This window comes from Phocoena sinus, chromosome 5 (genome assembly GCF_008692025.1).
Source record: "Phocoena sinus isolate mPhoSin1 chromosome 5, mPhoSin1.pri, whole genome shotgun sequence".
In the NCBI taxonomy this organism is placed as follows: domain Eukaryota; kingdom Metazoa; phylum Chordata; class Mammalia; order Artiodactyla; family Phocoenidae; genus Phocoena; species Phocoena sinus.
The window spans coordinates 96,196,463-96,204,654 of record NC_045767.1 but is presented as its reverse complement, the minus strand read 5'-3'; the positions used below and the strand labels follow the sequence as shown (position 1 = coordinate 96,204,654).

General features: G+C 38.1%; 1 non-coding gene across 1 annotated transcript; it reads left to right on the top strand.

Moving 5' to 3' along the window:
- Positions 1-6,981: 6,981 nt before the first annotated feature.
- On the top strand, positions 6,982-7,088 carry LOC116754873. Its single transcript, XR_004350202.1, has one exon. It is a non-coding gene; the product is annotated as a U6 spliceosomal RNA (small nuclear RNA).
- Positions 7,089-8,192: the final 1,104 nt, after the last annotated feature.

Sequence of the window (8,192 nt, the reverse complement as noted above, 5' to 3'; positions counted from 1 at the left end):
CCAGCCAATTGTTTATTATACAGGGCCAGTTTTTTAGCCAATTCTTAACAAAATGGCAGACTCTTAGAATCTTCTTTCATGTCAATAAACGAGATCTGAAGTATTCCTGCAACAGAGCCAAACTGGCCTCCTCTCTCAGGGTTATTAGAAAAAGCCTCTGCACTTCTGTGACTGCCAGTTTCAACATGGACACATTCCATCTGCATCTAGGAACAAAACTGCCTTTAACCCCTATAATTAAACTCTGCTCAAAGCTTCTGTTTGTCTTGCCTTTGCCCATCCAGGTAGATCCCTTGGGCAATGACTGCCACATGAATTTAGACTGAGTATCTTGATCCCCTTCGAACAATACAATTTTGGGCTGTGGTTACTTTCTACTCTCACTGCCAGTTCACCATTTAGGACCCAACAGAATGTCTGCAGGTTATGACAGAATAAAGAATTAGATTTCAGACAGAAAGCTTATCATTAATATAAGCTTGCCAGGTGTTTTTGAGAGAAGGAATTAACAGAAATTATTCCCTAATGGTGTTATATTGTAAAGAATCTTTCAAAATAAGTTTAAAAGTAGAGTCAGATCTGATGATTTTCTTTGGCTGTTACTTCATTAATTCCTAAGAAAATTATTAAGCTTTATAAAATGCACAAATGATTGCTTCGTTTGTTTTAGCAATCTTTTCAACTTTATGATCTGGCTGATTATAAGATTATTAAACTGGCTTAATATTACCTACTATTGGCATGATATTTTAGAAAATATAATAAGAATGCCAAATGTGGAATTGAAAAATAGGTTATCACTTCCCATCATCTTTGGCAGAATAATGATAACTTGGATTATTTCAGTGAAATTTCAACAGAGGGGCCTATAGTAAATTAGATTATTGATCAAAATTGTTTAGTTCCCTCTAGCAATAACATACATCTATACTTTGCCAAGACCTTGGGGTAGATAACGTGTATTTCCCTAACCCTCAGCCACGTGACTGGCTTTGGTCAAAAAGATGTGAGCAGATGTGACATAAGCAGAGTAGGGAGATGTGCTTGTGTCTGGCCATGGCTTGTGTGCTTCTGCAGTTACCATGAGAAGAACTAGCCTTGGATAGCTAAAGAAGTAGCAGCCTGGACCCCAGAATCATCTCACATGGAGGAGACCTGAGTCTAACCCACAGCAGTGACTAAAGAAGGCTTGGACCCAATCCCCAGCTTGGAGCCAAGACCAGCTGAGCCCAGCTTGGTCAGCCAAGCCCTAGCTGACCTACAAACACACAAAAGAGAATAAAGGATATTTTAAGCCACTGAATTTTGTGGGCTGATTTGCTAAGTGGTATTATTGTGGCAATATTGACTACTGCAGAAATTTGTACCCGGAAGTGGGGTGCTGCCATAAAAAATACTTGAAATATGTGACATCCTTTTGGGGATAAAGTGGCAGAGAGCAAAGAAACTTTGACAAGAGTCTGGAAAAATGTTATCTGGTGTCAAAACATTTGATAAAACTGTCACCTCTGACAACTCCAGAGAAAGAAAAGAGGTATCTATTGAACTGCCAGCATTGGAGAAGATTTCCAGCCTAAAAGTTGAAAATATTCTGATTGTAACCAGATGCATTTGATAAGGTCCTACAATATTGAGATGAGCTCAGACAAAAACTCACTGGTGAGCAGGAATAAATGATTGTTGTTTTAAGCCACTGGGTTTTGGGGTGCTTTGTTACACAGCATTATTGTGACACTAGTTGACAGATATAGGACCTAAAATTTACATTAGTTTTAATCCAACATCCCTATGGTCTTTTTTCCTTATACAAATTTTGGCTAATCTCTATGCTGGATGTTATGAGGAATACAAAAAAGAATTATTTAGCTTACAGAATTTTTAGTATGTGTGGGTAAACTTTATTTTCAGATGAAGTAATTTAAAATATTGTATTTAATCAAAAGATGGTTAATAATTTTTAAATATCAATGATTTTATAAATACAAATATATATTACATATATATTTTTTAAATAGGCTCAATCATCCTTACTACAAGACATATTTTAAATAATGAAGAGTTGATGAAAACTCTGAATAATTCAGTGATTATATTATATTACAAATTATATTATATTTACTAGTTTTGCATTTCTATAAGAGAATAACAAATATTCTTCTGTTTATTTTAATTTCTGGTGAATGCACCTCTGACCAAATTAAGACATCCTGCAGTTGAACTAAACCAATATGGCCAGTGTGATTAATTTGGTTTAAACCGCTACTGGAGTCTTAATTCTAGAAAGAGACCTCAAATTCTAGCATGGTACAAGTCAACAAGGTTGCAGTGCCAGGGTTAATGTTTATGTCTGTGACCTGGCTCAGTATACTTTCCCCAAATGAAGACCAACTAAAAGCAGTCCAAACACGAGATGGGCTGCCAGAGTAGATCTCCTGCATTACAGCAACTTGTACATAATTTATTCACCTAGGTTGTCTGATTGAGAAGGGGTATCTATATCCATAAAGGGCAAACCCCTGGCATGCAATGATACCAAAAAGTTGTAATATAATGAGAATATGAACATGATTATTATGTGGCCAAGAAGTTCATCATCTGACAGAAACAACAACAAAGTCCACACCTTGTATTTGCTTAGGAAAATTTTGTGCACTTTCTCAATCCGTTTTTTACCCACCCTTCCTCTGGTAGCCCATCCATCCAGAAAGAGAAATAAAAGTGCAACATGGACACAAACCAGAATAGAAAAGAAAAACCCTCACTGTTACAGGAATCCACATAGTAAACTTCAAATCTCAATTGTGTCAAGCATTCCAAGTTTAAATACTTTAAAATATTTGTTCAGTGTATACATTCAAACATATCCCAAAAAATCATCCAGTAAAAATGATTTCTTATCCCTCAGTGAGCTTTCCAGTCATGAACCTCATAAGAGGGACACCTTACCACACGCCATAGATTTCTTTCTTTCTTTCTTTCGTAACTGGGAAAAATTAGTCTGTTTCCATTGCTTAACTTGCAGTTTTATTCCCTATGCCAAACCAGAGCTTTGGCTGTCCTTCCCTTAAAAATATAAGCTTTCCTAGTATTAAGGACTTTGAAAATTATTCCACAAAAAGAGGTTTATTATTTTTTTCTCAGCTTTTGTTTTGTTTGATGAAAAATGAAATATAAAGAAACACACTGTTTTTAAAGGCTCACTTTAATTTGTTGGGTGATGATGGAGCTAAAATATGTGCTGTCAATATGGAGTATGAAAAGTCAGGAGACATTTCCATATCAAAGAGACTAACTGTTGGTAAGAGTAAGCTGAATGGAATCTTGGAGCAAGATTTTATTCTGTAGGATTCTGTTTGTGATTTTTAAAAATCCCTTGTTAATACCTTCCAGATCAATGGAAATATTAAAGCCGAAGTAATTTTCATCCATCAAATGTGATGAGACCCACTGGCATCAGGGCTATGGAATTTTGGGCTTCACTTGCCCTGGGAGTTCAAAGGCTATAGCAATAAGCTATTAGCATATTTCCCACAGACAGGGCAGTGGAAGGACTGACTAACCAGTGCCAAAACATCACATTGCACCTCCTCCACTTGAGAACTGAACCTATCAGCTCCTAAATCGTGTGCATTTTCAAGCAGTTAGCACAGTTTACTGTCTGAAAACCATCACATCACCCCCATTCTTTTTTTTTTTTTCTTTTTTTGCGGTACACGGGCTTCTCACTGCTGTGGCCTCTCCCGCCGCGGAGCACAAGCTCCGGACGCGCAGGCTCAGCGGCCATGGCTCACAGGCCCAGCCGCTCCGTGGCACGTGGGATCCTCCCGGACCGGGGCACGAACCCGTGTCCCCTGCATCTGCAGGCGGACTCTCAACCACTGCACCACCAGGGAAGCCCCAGCCCCATTCTTAAAGCAAATTGCTTTATCAATGTTAACTTAAAGGATAAATGTTATACTTCCTGCCATATTTGGCAGACAGGAATCATGTGTTCCGTGTATGTTTTATCATTGACCCAAGAGGGAGGAGTGGGGACCACTGCTCACTTTTTTGCGGTATCAAGAGTGGCTGTTTTCTTTTCTTTTCTTTTTTTAAGTAAATGAATCCAATAAAGCTTGCACTCGATTATTAGGAGAATCTGATGTCATCGCAAGAGAAACTGGTCAGGTTTCTATGGTATTTCACATCTGCGAGACACAGCAGTATTTCCATCAGCTATTGATGCTGCTACTAAAATTAGGACCAGGAACTCCACAACTTAAGCAACTTAAGCGGGTTTGGAAATAACATTTGTTCATGTTCTCTTTATACCATAATGGTTTTGGTAAGTAAAGTATGTGGAAGGAGCTCACTGTGGGATATGTTTCTACATATTTAGCAGTAGCCAAGTTCAAGGGGTATGATGCCTGTTTGAGATATCTCAAATTCCACTTCACTGGGTTGGAGTGCCCTGCCCCAGTTTAGCTCAGAGATGATATTTCCCCTGGACTGGAGTTATAAAGAAAGCAAGCCTGAGTTTTAGCCTTGGCTCAGACACCAAATAATTAGATAATTCGACCAATTTTTATATTTATGAACGTTCACTATATGCTTGTCACAGTGGTAATTGCAAGAATATAGAGGAAATTCACAGTCTTTGCTCTTACAAAGTCCATAATCTAGTGGTAGGAACTAAACAGATACTTCGTTTTGGCAAGTAAGAACTTTACCAGTCTACAGATGCTATCAGTAAAGTGGAACGGTTAAGGTAGCTGATTTTTTTTAGTTGTGACTTTATGATTTGGTGTTAAAAATATATCTCACAACTCAAATATTTTCAAAACATACAAGGTACCAAGCACTGTGCTTTGTACTTTGCATGCATGTTACTCCTTAATTTCCACAGGAATTCAATGAGTCTAGCTAGCTACTACTGTAGAGATATTATGGAACTGGCCCAAGGTCACACAGCTGGTTAGTGGCAGACCCAGAACTGGAACTGTCTCCAAAGGCTATCATGCTCTTACAGCTGATATAAAAACCACCTCAAAATAAGAGGAAACTAAGACTGTCTATCAGGGATGTGATTAAGATGCAATTATAGCCTGTAAGATAAAAAGTCATGACACATTTTCATGGTGGAACTGATGTGCTGAGGGCAAGACTGAGCAGAATCATTTCTAGATCACATCTGTTTAGAGATTAAGTACAGATATGTACTATTATATTTCATAATTTATGTTTTTCTTATTAAATAATAATCAAGAGAAGAACGTGAGCTGGAATGTGGTGGTTGGGAATCATAAAACACTGCATACATTTACTGTTGGCTGGCTGAAGTAGAAACCATTTAACAATCCACAGAGGCAGCAGCGTGGTGTCCTGGAAAGAGCCTGGCCCTGGGAACGGAGCTCTTGCCAGTGACTCTGCATTGCACTGGGAACTCATTTCCTTTAACTGGGATTCAGTGCTCATATCTGTAAAATGAGGATAATGGATCCGGTTCAGCTTTTAGCTTTTGTGACAGTTTCCAAAGGAATTAAGCTCCATGATACTGATGGTCTGACTTCAGAAGTAGAAATGTCCGTTAAATACACATATTGATTGGCCCTTGGCCTTTGTTTCCTGTTAGAAACACTTTTCCTTTCTGTAACTCTCACCTAAACACACACACACACACACACACACACACACACACACACACACACACACACCCCTACTCCTCCTTTCTCTTCTTTATCTCCATTCCCTCCACCGCCTTTCTCTGTCTCTTTCCTACCTGGCTAATCCCTAGTCATTTTTTCCGGTCTTAACTTGGAAATCACTGTGTTTGGGAAGCTTTCACTGTCTCCCAAAGTCTTGGTTATGTGTCCACTTACCAACATCTATAAAAGTACTATATGTACTTCCTCCGTCACTGAGTTTCTGTGAGGGTTAGAGTATGTAAGATGTATAAGTGCTTGGAACCATGCTTACATAAAAGTACTCAATAGCTAACATTGTCATCACCACCATCATAATGATTATTGAACTTATGACACCCTGTTTCTTATTAGTCTCTTTGATTCTCTGTGTCCTCTACTAAGTGTTGGCTTTGAGGGGGCTGGGACCATAACAGTCTGACTTGTTGCATGAGCAGCAGCTTAGCACTATGAACGACAAGAGTAGGTAAATGCGTCCTAATTACTTAATGTTAAATTAGACAAAGCAATTTACGTACGGAGACTTTCATTCATGCAACAGGCAAGTTGAGACTTCAAGCATATTCTTGTGGACTAGACCGAAGCATGTGATTTAAAATAACATGATGTGATGAGGGCTGTAGTAAAGTTTTGAATTAAGTTTTATGGAGACATAGAAAAAGAAATAATTGACCTCTTCTGGGGGATGATGTATACTAGAGTTGAGCTTTGAAGAACCAGGGTGATTTAACATAGCACATGTGAGGGCGGGATTATTCCATACAGGAAAAAATGGTATAAATAAAAACATAAGGTGGGAAACTGCAATGGATTTGTACCACTGACTTCTTAGATCCTTAGGACAGTGCAAGGACAGACTTTTAAATGCCTTAAATGTCATGCTGTTATACAGTGATACAAGGCTTTCAAAAAGCTTTTCCTCATCTCTTAGTCATTGCTTAACCCCCTGCAGTCTGTAAGCATTCACCTAAACTATTACATTGGGACATATTTTGACTTTCCCTTTAACATTTCCTCTTCTCCACCCTCTGCCCCCATCCAATCAATGACCAATCCTATTAATTCTACTTCTGGAACACCTCTCAAATTCAGATCATCATCTCCATTCTTTCTGCCACTAACTAAATTCAGGTCATTAAAATATTGTCTACCTGATCTCCTACTCACAACATACCCTTCACACTGTGGCCAGTTACTTTTGAAACATTGAACATTGATCTGATCCATTAAGCTTCTACTCTAAACTTTAAATTTAATCTGCCAGAACCAGATTTAATCTACTTTTAAAATAACATTTTGTGTGTTCATTTCAAGAGCACATATGCTAAAATTGGAATGATACAGAGAAGATTAGCATGGCCCCTGTGCAAGGATGATGTAAATTTGTGAAACATTGAAAGAATAGTAATAACATTTCGTGAGAAGAAAGTATTTTAGCAATGCTCCACATGCTAAAAGAGTCTGCATTTTCCTTTAATACTACTCTAATTTTTAGGAGCTTAATCAATGAGGTCATAATCAGTGGCTAAATTATCACAGGTCTGGTGAATAAAATCAACCTTCTATGAAAAACATTTTAAAGGTTTACATGAACAATATATAACAAATATCCTCACAAATATAGTTTGCTATTAAAAAGTTCCTAGTCTCGGGGCTTCCCTGGTGGCGCAGTGGTTGAGAGTCCGCCTGCCGATGCAGGGGACACGGGTTCGTGCCCCGGTCCGGGAGATCCCACATGCCGTGGAGTGGCTGGGCCCGTGAGCCATGGCCGCTGAGCCTGCGCATCCGGAGCCTGTGCTCCACAATGGGAGAGGCCACAGCAGTGAGAGGCCCACGTACCGCAAAAAAAAAAAAAAAAAAAAAAAAAAAAAAAAAGTTCCTAGTCTCCAGGTGATAAGCCAATATACCTTTAATCTATTTACACAATCTCTTCATTATTATAGAAAGCTCTTTTCTTAGAGAAGCAACTTGGAAATTCACTTTCTGATAAGATCCAAAATAAATATCAATTATTTTACTAGAGGTTACAAAATCATGCTTTTCTAATTTATCATTCTATTAACATCTTTCAGTGAGAATTCTTCATAAAGAACTTTCCCTCATTAGCCAGGGCTATTTGGTTATTTTCAAATTTAGTTCCTAAAGGAAAAACAAGATAAATATTTATTCTTAGATTTTTGCTTTTAAATAAAGTGATTAATGAATTGAGTTTTGTTTTGTTGGTTCTCTCCCATGTATTATGAACTTATGGAATTTTACGTAATGTATGTGTTGCAATAAATTGTATTCATTATTCTTTTTGATGCTCAAATTTTACTGTCTTTGGCTATTCAGATCTTCTTCATTTTAGTGTCTATCTGTGGCCTTTTAACATAACTCATATTCTTTGATAGCTTGCATTGTGGCCTCCCCAAAATCTCAGGTTAATCTTATAAAGGCTGCCCTAGACTTAAAAACCGTCATTCTAGGGGCTTCCCTGGTGGCGCAGTGGTTGAGAGTCCACCTGCCGAT